General features: G+C 37.4%; 1 pseudogene; it reads right to left on the bottom strand.

Annotated features, from left to right (window-relative positions):
* Nucleotides 1–5,646: 5,646 nt before the first annotated feature.
* On the bottom strand, nucleotides 5,647–6,485 carry LOC143560107 (dirigent protein 22 pseudogene; annotated as a pseudogene).
* Nucleotides 6,486–13,985: the final 7,500 nt, after the last annotated feature.

Raw genomic sequence — 13,985 nt, forward strand, 5'->3', positions numbered from 1 at the left:
TCGTTCCAAATAATCTTTCCGACCCAATTAGCAAACAAATATTTACCACGGTTGATCAATCTCAAACGAGCTAGTAAAGTATTAAAAGATTTCAAGTACATATAAAAGTACTGAACCCCATCAAATCTTCTCAAAACAAACAACTTCAGCTGATCATCATACAACCAACAGATAATCCCTTTCTTCCACTCACTTAACCACTCGATGTTATAACTTTTCTTGAATGAGGGTGGGACAGCTAGTTTCTTTTGTCAAGCGAACTAGTAAGCACGCCCTTCTTTCCACTTGGGCTGTTCTTCCCACTCCGATTCATCACCTTCCTCATGAACAAGTCTACACACCTTGTTCACATCCGCTGACTCAACACCATCATGCTTACCCAAACTTGCTCTCAAAGAGGAGACGGTATAGCATGCTCTACCCCCTCCTCAACAATCTCACCTTCTTCCAAGGTGTCATCTATAACGATCTTCTCCCCAATCTCTCTTATTTCTCCCTCTCCCAACTCTTCACCTTCATCTGGCATCATATCATAATCATCCAAATCTTGAAGAACACCAATGTCTTCATTAATAATTACTTTCTTGTTACCTCCAGTACCTGAATCCCTTTAACTTGACTCCCCCTGAGCTATAGCTTAAGTACCAAGAACTTGTGAAGTACTTGGCATCTAACCACCTAAACCTTTTGATGCATTGGGATCATCATCAGTGTCATCATGTCTACTCATACTTCTCAACACATCTTCTCAGCAGCTTCTCTCCCTCTGAGATGCTAAGAACTTCTTAATAGCATCTATAATTTTTTTCTTGTGCAATAAGGAAGGAGGTCTGGAGCTTATTCTCAAAGATAAGCTGATGAATAGCCTGATTCTGGAGTAAATTTATACAAGACTGTTCAGCAGCCACCATTTCCAACTTAGTAACTCTCTCACGATCAAAGAGAGTGGAATCAAAGGAAACATGAACATGTGATAACTCTTGAGTATAAGGCGAAGGAAAATCAGCACCTGTAGATGGAACTGGTAATGCAGTAGATGTTGGAGGTAAAGATATAGACACACCAGTACTAAGCATCACCGTAGAATCAACAAATGAAGACACCACCTCCCTAGGTGTCAAAGAAGCTAGTGGTAGAGACACAATAACCGGTGCATTCGTAGCCACTGTTGAAACACCACAAGTAGTTAAACCAACAGAAACTTCAGCAACAGAAACACTAACTACTGACTGAGGCACATTGGTAGCAGGAACAAAAGTGGAACCTTCACCAACACGAGGTCTCTTGCGCTGCCTAATCAACCAATAAGCTTCAGCATCCGAAACTTCTTCATCACTATTCAACTCAAAATATGAATCATCATCCCTTACTGGCCGCTTCTGCTTCTTTTAGCTTGTATTCTTTGTTGCAAAGCCGAGTAACGACAATCTTCATCAATCTCCTCGGAAGAACTATCAGACTTAGTGTACTAAGAAGAAATAGGTGCAGAAGCTTTAGGAGCAGCTTTTGTCTCAACAGACATATCTAAATCAAGATCAAATGTGTCACACCCCAACCTACGGCGGAAATGCCGGGGTGCGAACCATTGGTTCACAGCTCACAAGGCACTATCATACAATTTAAATATGACAATATCTTATTTATTTATTTATTTCAAAATTTCAACCAAATACACCATGTTCAAATGAATTACAAAACAATTCCAAAGAAACAAAATATCTCAAAGTAATAAAATCAAGCACGATATGTCTTTTATTTAATTTAACTAAGGGTCTCTCTAAGTATTTCTTCACATTTGCTTCAAACCAAATGATAATCTTCAAATACGTACAAAATAATATAGATTTATCAACACGAGGTTGAGTAAAGTCACCAGTTATATATATATATATATATATATATATATAAGAGCAAAACTAATATTATGAGTATAAATCAATCAAACAATGAGAAAATAAAGGGTGTCAGTTGACCATACTTTAATGTGATTATGATGGACCTCTCCGAAATGTGATAAAATAAAACAACTAAACAAGTAGCACTTAGTCATTCAATTGATAAACACACAATATATATATATATATAAGAGCAAAACTAATATTATGAGTATAAATCAATCAAACAATGAGCAAATAAAGGGTGTCGGTTGACCATACTTTAATGAGATTATGATGGACCTCTCCGAAATGTGATAAAATAAAACAACTAAACAAGTAGCACTTAGTCATTCAATTGATAAACACACAATATTCACAGTTTGCTAGTGCGTATAAATATAAAATATGTAAATACGAATAGGTACACATAGGTCCCCAAAACGTTTAAAAATCAGTAATGAGTGGGGAATGACTTCTCACTTTATTACTTATGTGAGATTAGTGCATAATAATAAGAATAAATGAGAAACCATATTTTAACGTGCTGACTGAGTTAACTCAAATAAACCTAAGACTTAGATACAATAAACTAGAATCAAAACCGAGAACATAGCCGCTGGAATCAATCCAAACAGATGTATAGAACTACGATTATGAGATTTTCAGTAAATAAGCAAGCTGGTACTGACCAGAATCTGAAATGCAAGTCAGGAGTCGGGTTTTGGTCAATCTACTCAAAATCTTGAGGTGGGTATGGTCCCTTCTATCTCTGATATTATTAGGGTCTGGTCCCTTCTTCACGGATAACCATACAATTATACAACCATACATCCATATATCCATACATACCTTCTGTCAGATATACATATAATTATATTCGTCTATACATACACATTCATATATCATACACTTACCAAATATAATAAGTGTATCAACCTATCACATAGAGTATACACACAGCCCTGAAAAACATAACAGAGAAAAAGGGCTAGAAATTCACCTGAATCCAGTTCCTCTGGAAGTTTATGGTCACACATCTTTTCAACTGGGCACGGATAAATGTGTACAAAGTACAAACATCATTTAATCATATCATAATTCTACGGTGGTGAAACTCCTAACGAATGGGGGTCAGGGGGCAGCGCCCCTAGCAGCGGGGTTCTAGGGGCGGCAACCCCTAGCAGGGTCCAAGGGGCAGAGCCCTTGGCTATGGTCGAGATGCCAGGTCAGCTTGGAAAGTTTTATTTTCTTTAATAAGTCTTTATTAAAAATTCATCAGAAAAACGAGTTGAGTTGAGTTTACAAGCCATTTGGATCACATACGAAACCAGTCGTATGGCTCAACGAATCGCATCGCATGGATGCAACCAATCGCATCGCATTACTCAACGAATCGCATCGCAAGGATGCAACCAATCACATAACGTGGATGCAACCAATCGCATCACATGGCTCAACCAATTGCATCGCATAGATGCAACTAATCGCATCGCATGGCTCAACGAATCGCATCGCATGACTCAACGAATCTCATCGCATTTCTTCAAACGAATCGCATCGCATTTCTTCAAATGAATCGATTCTACTTTACATGCGATTCAGATCGTCGTTTTCTTCATTTTACCATTCTTTCAACCATTTTACTCAGTGACCCTTCCTTATGTCCCTTTTTACCATTTTAATAATTTATGGGTCATAATAACTTCATCATTTGGTTTATTACACAGTCTGAACATACTTGTTCATCACAATCTCACTCACCAACTCACACACTACAAAGTTTACGTATTCCTTGCATGATATAGCCCAATTTAATTAAAACATACCTGATTGATGATGCTTGGACATGAAATATGCTATCTTTTTAAGTCGGATCTAACTCCAGATTTTAGGGAGAGTTTTTATGTGTATTTTGAGTGTGTATGGAGACTTGATGGTGGAAATGAGGGTATTGGGTCTTTGGAGAGGTTTATAGAGTTTACATATTCCAAGCCTATGGACCTTAAGGCTCATAATCATTCCCTAATCCATTCTCTATTTCCAAGCCCACTCTCAACTTCTTTAAGTACTTAACTTTATTAAATAACAACACACCATTAAATACAACAAAACTCTTTTATTTATATTATGAAAAGTAGGATGTTACATTTTTGCTTATTTTGGTGTGAATCGTCGTTAGAACTCGTTTAGCATGATCAATTTGGTCCAATTTATGACTTAATTTAAGGTTTTTTTAAGGGTTTACTCCATAGAATAGTAACCAAGTTTTAAATTTGTTCCAATTAGGTCACTGAAAAAATCTTTTGTTCCAATTAGGTCATTGAAATTTCTTTTTTGTTCCAATCCTAAATATTTTACCTGAATAGTAGGTAATCTAGGTTTTTTTTAACTTTTGATGATGTGGCGTGTGATGTGGATATTTACTAAGACTAAAATGCATGTGAAATGATAAAAATACCCCATTATCTCAATTAAAAAAATAGATGAAGATTTTAAATGCTTCATCTTCATATCTCAACTCCCCTAACCCAAATCCATGTCACCAAACCAGCATCATCTAGAAAACCGAGTTCGCCGACCGTTGCCAAAGCACCTCGTGCATAGACACAATCACCTTGACCAGCACCCATTGTGCATCACCATCATAGCCATCACCCCTTTAGATCCGCTCGTCGGAAAAACCAGTTGCATGTTTCCAGTGAGTACAAATCTGGCTCTCTATCTCTCTTTGTTATGATCTATCTTTCTCCCTCTCTATTTCCTCTCTTTTGAATCGCAGGTTTCGATTGCCCATAAAGGAAGCCGATGGTCACCGCCTCCGATCTCTCGACTAGCTTCACACCGGTGGCCTTCTTCACGGTCGCCGAGTCACCGCCGTCTGGTCTTCCTCTCAGTCATAATTGATATTGATGGTGGGGAAGAGGCAGTGAAGGTTTGTGATGGGCAGAAGGAGCTAAAGGAAGAGGAAGACCGCGGTGGCCGAAAGAAAAGTTTAAGGTTGAGATTGATTGAGGAAGGTTTCATAAGAATGACCTTTACTGCTAAATGATGATTAAGGAATTCCTCACATGAAGATTTTTGTTTTTGTGGGTCCACATGTGGGGTAAAATGTTGATATATGTTTTAATTTTTTTTTAATAATTATTCATGTCGTGAGCCACGTCATTAAAAGTTAATTGAGTTAACAATTTATTAGACCGGGATTGCTATTGGTAACAAAATTGAAAGTTGAGATTGTCAGTGGCTAGATTGTTAGTTTGGATTATTATTGGTCAATGGTTAATAGTTTGGATTATTTAAATCCAATTTTCCAAATATTAAAAAATAAATAAAAAAAAACCTAGATTACCTACTATTCAGGTAAGATATTAGGATTGGAACAAAAAAAAAACTTCAATGAGCTGATTGGAACAAATGATTTTTCCAGTGATCAGATTGAAACAACTTTAAAATTTAGTTACTATTCTATGGAGTAAACCCTTTTTTAATTCACCTAGCCGGCTAGTTTTTGAACCAAAAGCTCGACCAACGTTGTGTACATAAGGTTTATCCCCAAAACACCGCCAAAAACGCTGAAGGGGGGGGGGGGATTGTTCCCCGACGTTTTGGCCTCAAAATGCAGTCACAATGCTACCATTACGGATGGTCTCATTATACTACCATTATACTACAGATAAAAAGCAGTGGTCGGTCTCACGTAAATTGTTTTAGCTCGCTCCTTTAACCTTTTATTTAGATTAATTGTGATTTTAACCTATTTATAGAAGTTAAATTACCATCACATTATACCAAATATCAATCAAAATAATAGTACATGAGTATATAATTACTTTATTTTGTATCGAACCTTAAAAAGTAAATACCTAATCAAATGAAAATGTAAAAATCGACAAGGTGACAATGGATCAAGCTTAATAATGAATCACTACAAGATTATATTCAACAATGGCTGATGTGTCGTTCATAAAATGCGTCTGAGCCGTTGCAACACCACGTGCGAGTCGAAAAACCCCGGTCCCACCAACGATAGACATCTCACGAACCTGGTGAAGTATAGGGTTTGTCCCTAGAAATTGTAGAGTGCTGCCGTTGTACTTACCTTGTGTAAACACAAAGTTAAGATTCATAAGAAGTCTAGGTTCTTCAAATGATGCAGCACCAAAAAACCCTTGACCTTTGCCAATCCTCATGGACCGTGCATCCGGCTCAACGGTCAATGAGTTGTCAAACATAAAGGTGCGACCAAATTGTGTAACTGTCGTCGAGCTGATATTGGATTCGGCTATTTGGAATGCAGTTTGACTCGGTCCCCCTGTGACATCATGAAAATAAAAATGCAACTTTGTAACCTTTTGTTTCTTAAGTGGGAGCTCTTTGAACCATTCTTCCACTCCTTTTGGCCCTTCGAAAATGCTTTGAGCCCATGGCATTGCTATGACCATTGTGCATAACATCAAGATCACACTTTTGTTCCTCATTTCAACTATTCAAACTAGCGAAACACAAAAGTAATATCAAGATCAAGAAAAAGGAACTAGGAGACTAGAATCCAAGATCTTGGAAAGGGACTACTTAAATTAAAAGGTTATAGGACACGGAAAATGATACCAAACATACGATCTTGCATGTGAGGACGTTTGGTTTTTAATGAAAAATGAGACCTAGATATATGCATATATATATATGTGTGTATAGTGAAGTCTAAATATAATTTCTTTTCTTGGAATAAACTTGTTTTCTTTAGTAGAAGCATGTGGATGGTAGCATTCACACCATGCTTGAAACTTCAGATTCGGCGGAGGAAAATTATAATTTATAGTAATGTTGTCCACATGTTTATTTTATATTAGATCTGAGCTGTATAATTTTGATAAAAGATTCTTATGATTAACTGTGTGGATAACTTTTATAAATATTTACAAATTTTGGTGTTAAAATGTTTTTAAATAAATTGTCTTTTTTTTTCTTCACATTGAAATTTAGAAATGAATGAACCGTCTATACTATGTATGACCCGCTTCATTAAAATGGTTTAACACTAATTTGATTAGTCTATTACTATTTTTTTAACGAATTAGTATGGTGATATTGGCGTCTCTTTCCAAGAATCATAATGTTTACCAACCTCTTCTTTCTTGAATTCGATCCTAGAATGATAGTGTTCCCTCCTTTTAATGAGATACACTCGCTGGATTTGAATCTCGCACACCCCAAAGAAGAAACTCTTAAGCAAAAGCCCTTTTAGTCTACTATTGAGGGCTGAAAAATCGTGTTTATCGTGTTTAACAGTTAAGAGATGACGCGATTAATACAAGTATCAAGCATGAAAACAACTCGTTTAACACTTGGCTTTGGTAGTTTGAACATAACAGTTATGTATTTTATGTATCAAGCAAAAGAAATGATCAATCCTAGCCTCTTAGATTTAATTATTTAAAAAAATATAAAATTACATATTTTTTTTACTAAATATGTTTTATCCTGTATAAATAGATATCTAATTGATCTATAGAGTCTAGATTAATTAATTTTTTTATCGTCAAATATGATCAGTTGCTTCTAGAAACTTTTCCTTTTTTTCATCACGGAGAATTAAAAAATAATTCCACATTGTCAATATCAGAATTAAATATCTAAACATCACAGGCAATAACTTGTTTTTATTTTCTTTGTCTCCATCTATGATGTTTTTTTTAATATATATACACCTTTATTATTTAATATTTTTTTATTTTTATCATTATCTTTCTTTCTCTTCTACTCAATACCATTTTTAAAAAATTAGTCTAAACCCAAATTTAACTTTCACATATAATATTTTATTTCTCTAACCACTAATAATTATACCATCTAATTTACAAAACTTGTTTACATAGCTATAAAAAGCAGGCTATGAATACTCCTATCTCATTAGTCATGGTTATGCCCTTTACCGTTGCGAACCCTCTGCTTTACCTTTGACGCATGCAAAAAAAGTCAAAGCCCCAGTGCGTCAATGAACTGATAAATGACATTTAGAAATTAGAAGACTTCAAAATAAGCTAGTACTTGTGCTTGCGTGATACCTACGGCGCGATGACAATGAGTTCATTATGTCACACCTCAAAAACCTTAATATAATAGGCGCCGATGACAATGAGTTCATTATGTCACACCTCAAAAACCTTAATATAACAGTGGAAGACTTAATCAACTAATTAAATTTAGGCGGTGACAGACGTCGTTTAGTTATCAGTATTGAATCACAACATATTCAGATACAGTTGAACTTTTATTCATTATAAAATGTCATAAATCACACATGTCAGAGTACACGGTTTATTTAAAATACAAGTCTAACATTCAGGTATTACACCTATTTTCCCACATCATCTCCACGAAACACACGCTTTTCCTTTACATAAAAAGCACGTTTAAAATATGTCAACAGAATGGTTGGTGAATTCTCAATTTTTAAAACTTATATCTTGAAATAAAGCTTTTCTTGATTTCATAAATATCACTTCGTCCATGGGCCCCAAAGTCAACTTTCGTTGAAATAGCAAGAATCGCATTAACGACTTACAGTCGCAACAATATTTTAAAAGCAAGACTTTCCTTTAGTAAAATATTGATTCATCCTTCTCGGCATGAAACCCAAAAGTCACATTAAAAACTAATTTTCGTCCCACGAAAATCCATTATACGCCTTTGCTTAATGAAAGTGTCGTTTTAAAACATTTTAAAAAAGAATATTTCTTTATCAAAATAAAGCCAATAATTACATAAACTCCAACTTTGTTTATTTCAAAACTACTCCGCCCATAATGGACCAAAATTAACACAATACCTCACCCATACTGGACCAAAGTCAATGCAATACCTTGCCTGTACTAGACCAAGGTCTACTCTCGTTTTATACACGAAAGTTAATTAAAAATCCCGGTCCTCGTTTACTACGACAGACCAAATGGACCCCTTTCGTTTTGCTGACGAAAGTGTCTAAAATACAACATTTTATTCTTTAATCAAATTGTGATAGTTATAGAGTAGTTAGGAATATAACAAATGTAAAACCATTAAACCTATAATCAAAGCGTACAATAATTCGAAATATTTATCGTTTTACCCACCAGCGCGACTGGTGATGATAAGGCGTATTTCTATGTACGTCCAACAGTTAACGATTATAAAGACTGTCTATCTTCACGCCAGCCCGACCACGTTAGTTAACGTCAGTCAAATTTAAAGTCATTACAATACCACAATTGCCAAATAAAATGTGTTTTGACCCAAACGTGTTTTCCCCCAAAACATTTATAAATCATTCATAAACATTGGAAACGGTGGGGTTTTTTGACAAACTCACCTTTGTCTCTGCACAATTAACATATACGAGGTGATACACAACCGGTTGATGCTTAACAACAGTCATCCAATGATATCTAGATTCCAATTTTAATACAAAATATATTAACACATAAACACATATGCAAGTAGGAACGTATCCTAACTTAACTCGTTTATCCTCACGTGTCTTATTTATCATAATTTTAATGATTAAATTACAAACTACTATCGTTTTAGAAAATCGTAACCGAATCGAATGTTTCAAAATATCGTATAATTATAAACAACTTAGTTTCAAACAATCGTTGTATAACAAATACATTTCTCGAAACTAAACATGGACGTTATTTAATAAAAAAGTATATATTTATTGTAAAATATAATAACCTTTTATTAACCGATTATCTGAATAAAATATTTTGTACAAATATCGTATATATATTTTTATATCATAAATTTACACAAAATTGTCCAAGTATCGATTGTACCGTTTTTAACACTCGATATTAACTAATGGTTTTCTAAATAATTATTAACAATATTTTCATTGTCCAAGTTATTTCCGAAAACAATATTTATATTAATATCTTGATATCTAAATTTTACAACACTTAAAGATACAAAAGATATGCCTCCTCGCGTACTGTTCGAGTTTAGAAATATGCTCAAAACCCGCATGCAATGCAATACGGATATATTAACTGTGACATCTGCCCCGATCCGACCCGACCCAGGTACCCGTTTCTCCGATCCGATCTCTTTCTTTTATGATTTAATATTTATTTATACTTATACTTTACTTTTAATAATAATAATATATTTTTTTTTCCTTCCCGCCTCTTCCTCTCTCTTCCTTTCCGCCGTCCCGTCCCTCTTCTTCTCTCCGCCTTCTTTTCTCTCTTGTCGCCGTCCCGCCCTTAAGTCTTGAACCCCCCCCTTTTTCTCTTAACTCTTTGCTTGTCCTTTGATTCTTCCCGCCTAAGGTTGTCTGCGCAGATCCACGCGCCAGACTCCTTACAAGGAAGCCTGCGTGAAGACCAGTTGTTCCTGCGATACGCGAGGCGAACTGTTCTCGCAGCGCGCTAAGAATTGTAGTTCTTCTCGCAGCGCGCTAAGAACGGTAGTTCTTCCCGCGACGCGCTAAGAATTGTAGTTCTTCTCGCAGCGCGCTAAGAATGGTAGTTCTTCCCGCGACGCGCTAAGAATTGTAGTTCTTCCCGCGACGCGCTAAGGATTTTAGTTCTTCCCGCGGCGCGCTGTGGACTGTTCTCTGTCTGCCTTCGCCCTCGCGCGCGCCCTCGAGCCTTCTCGCGCTATGTCTTGAGTCTTTTCTTCTGTTTAATCCAGTCGTTTACTTTTGTGATGTCTTATCTTCTGTGCTGTTGACCTGACCTATCTTATGTCTGAAAAGTTACTTTCGGCGCAGCATGCGCACCAACCCCATTGGTTGGTAGAAAAAGTGACTGACATTATCTTTTGAGATCTGTTTTTCCCATGCTTGACCAGTACCTTTATCTGACCCTCCCATGCCTGTTTACTGTTACCTGTCAGCTTTTCCTTTGCCCCCTGCAGCTGCCATATCTTTTGATATCTTTTGCTTTTGGAATCTTTTACTTTTTGGAGATCTTTTCCCCTTTTCTAGGGATTGTGTTCCCTAGGGTTTCCCTATAAATAATAATGTTAATTTCCTAACACTACACACAAAAAGCACTTAATCTCTCCTGTTGTTCTTCCTCTGCCGTCTCCTCTCTCTTTGCCTTCGTCTTCTATCCTGTTCTGCCCTGCTTTTCCGGTAATATATATTATATATGATAATTTACTTATTAATTATGCTAACTTATAATCAAGACTTAAATCAAATCATTAAAACAATAATCTTATTTATAGGTTAACTTGTGCTTGTTTAAAGTTGGTTCTTGCTTTATCTTACACCGCATCGTTTATCATGTGAGTAATCTCGTACCTAATCCCTTTTTATTTTAATGTTTTGGGATGTTCATGTGTTCGTACAAACTTAGAGTCTTAAACTTGTTTATGAACTTTAGTCGCGCAGTATTCCATGTGTCGAGGACGTAGACTTGGCTGTTTATTTGTATGTGTGGATCATTAACCGTCTTGTCGGTCTATTCCGCAGTTCTCATGGTACCATTAGATGAACACGGGAGAAATATCGTTTATGATTTTCTCTTTTGTTTACACTTGCACAGTCTTTCTTGTTGTGAGCTCAATTGTGAGCACTGGCAGTCTATGAATCTTAGAGTTGGTCCCGATCGGATTACACCCTTGTTGAAAACCAGACATACACATGTTGCGCGCAGATTTATTGTTATCTATGTATTGTATTAAACTTGATTTCTCACCAACACGCAAGTGTTTGACGTTTATTTTAACACATGTTCAGGTTTGCTGTAGCTACATTTGGAGCTTGTGGACACGTAGGACGTTTTTACTTTTGGACCTAGATTAAAATGTATCAAGACAAGTTATTGTTGTTCGAATATTTTGCCTTATAATATATTGATTTATGTTGATTTATGTTATCTTGTGTTTACGTTGCGCGTGCGTGAAAGAATATATTTATTAAATATTGACACCCAATAGTGTCGCGAGTAATGAAACAATATGTGGCGCCCCGATGTATAATCTGCCTTTGGTCGGGGTGCCACAGATTGGTATCAAAGCTCGTTGACTTTAGGATATGTGGTTTGACGTAACGGCCTAGAATACCTAAGAGTCCCTTCTCGCGCATGAGAGAAATCTCATGTTAGCGCGCTTATTGTTAATTACTCGTTATTTATAGATATGCTTGCGCAGACGCAGCGTATGGTTTTATGTTTTATTTCGCGATATTTCGATTTTTGCTGAATTTCGATTTTTATTGATTTTACTTACATATTCGTTTGTTGGGATTGAAAATCCGAAAAGTCATGGTGATACATGAATAGTTGATTTTCAAATTCCATTTACGATTATGTTCTGAGGTTGGAGACTTGAAAAGTCATGGTGATACATGAATTGTCAACCTCCAATACTCATTTTCTTGTATATTTTATTGAGGATTGAAAAGTCATGGTGATACATGAATCGTCAATCTCCAATACTCGTTTACTCGTCATTTTAAATTGAGAATTCGGAAGGTCATGGTGATACATGAATTGTCGATTCTTGATTCGAATTTGTTACCTTTATTAAGTCTGCATTTAGGGTCATTTATTTTACTTTAACTTTTGACAGTAACTGACTCAGCGAAACCAAGCTTTATAAGATTATACTTTGCGCTAAGATATTAACAAAATTAAAACTTTTATAGAATGCCTCCGCTATCTCGCCGATTTCAGAGAAGAGAAGCCTCGTGCAGGCGTAGACAGCAACGTTCCCAGGAAATGGCCGCCGCAATAGCCCAAGCTTTGAGCCAAAACAATACCTCCAGTTATAACATTAAGTCCTTTAATGCGGGTAACCCTCCGAAGTTCACAGGGCTTGAAGGAGCCACCGTGATGCTCCAATGGCTCAAGAAGGTTGAAAACACTTTCCTCCACACCCAATGCCCCTCAGACAGACGAACCCTATATGCTTCCAGTGTCCTGGAATCTAGAGCGCTTACATGGTGGAATGGAGTAGCTCATGCGCGTGGCGCAGAAGCTGCTTCTAGCATGACATGGGAGGAATTCAAGGAAATTCTGACGCGAGAATTCTGCCCTCCCAACGAAGTTAAGCGCCTGGAGGAGGAATTTTGGAATCTTAAGCAATACAGCGGTGAAGCGCGCGAGTACGCGACGCGCTTCCATGAACTAAGCCTGCTTGTCCCTCACCTTGTTATCCCTTCCCGCCGAGCCATCGAGAAATTCCTTGGGGGTCTCCCCATGGAAATTCAAGATTCTGTATGGGCCAGAAACCCAGCAACCCTCTCTGACGCCATCGAATTGGCCGCTGTGCTCAGCGACAACCATGTCAGAGCAGGAACCCTGTTCCTGCGGGGAGCTGAGAAGACCAAACCCACCAAGACTGCCCCTGAACCAACAGAAACCAAACCAGAACCCTCAAACCATAACAACCCGAAGCGTAGGCGCAGACAAGTTTACGCGCTTACCAACCCGCCCATTGTCCAGCAACCCGCCTACCAACCTCTAGTATACGCTCCTAACCCACTGTCGACTTACCCAACTCCCCCTGTAGTCCACAACTATGCCCTAACCAATCCCGCACTCCCTGCCCCGCCAACTAAGAAACCCTACACAGGAAACCACCCCTTTTGCCCAACCTGTAGACTCCACCACCCACCTCAAGTCCCATGTCGACTTTGTAACCGATGTGGCCGCGCTGGTCACCTTGCAGAAAACTGTAGAGTCCTTCCCGCCAATCCAATTGCGCCAACACCACCAGTCTACCTGCAGAACCCACAACCAACCTACCAAAACCCACGACCCTGATCGTGCTTCAACTGCGGTGATCCTAGTCATTTCCGGAACGCATGCCCGAGACTACAAGTTCAGATTACGCAAGCGAATCCGGTGAACCAGATTTCGAACCAAGTGACACGCGGACGAGCTTTTAACATAACCGCGCACCAAGCGCAAGCGAATAATGACGTAGTTAATGGTACATTTTTGCTTAACGGATTTTATGCTTCTGTACTTTTTGATACTGGCGCCGATCGAAGTTTTATTTCTCGCGCGTTTGAGCAGAAGCTTGCGCGACCGCGCAACGATTTAAAAGAAAATTTTTCAGTTGAATTGGCTAATGGCGAAACTGTTTTAATTAACTCAGTGATTAAAAATT

Source organism: Bidens hawaiensis, unplaced genomic scaffold (assembly GCF_021521415.1).
Source record: "Bidens hawaiensis isolate Kalapana, Puna unplaced genomic scaffold, B.hawaiensis_p1.1 tig00020222_1, whole genome shotgun sequence".
Taxonomy (NCBI): domain Eukaryota; kingdom Viridiplantae; phylum Streptophyta; class Magnoliopsida; order Asterales; family Asteraceae; genus Bidens; species Bidens hawaiensis.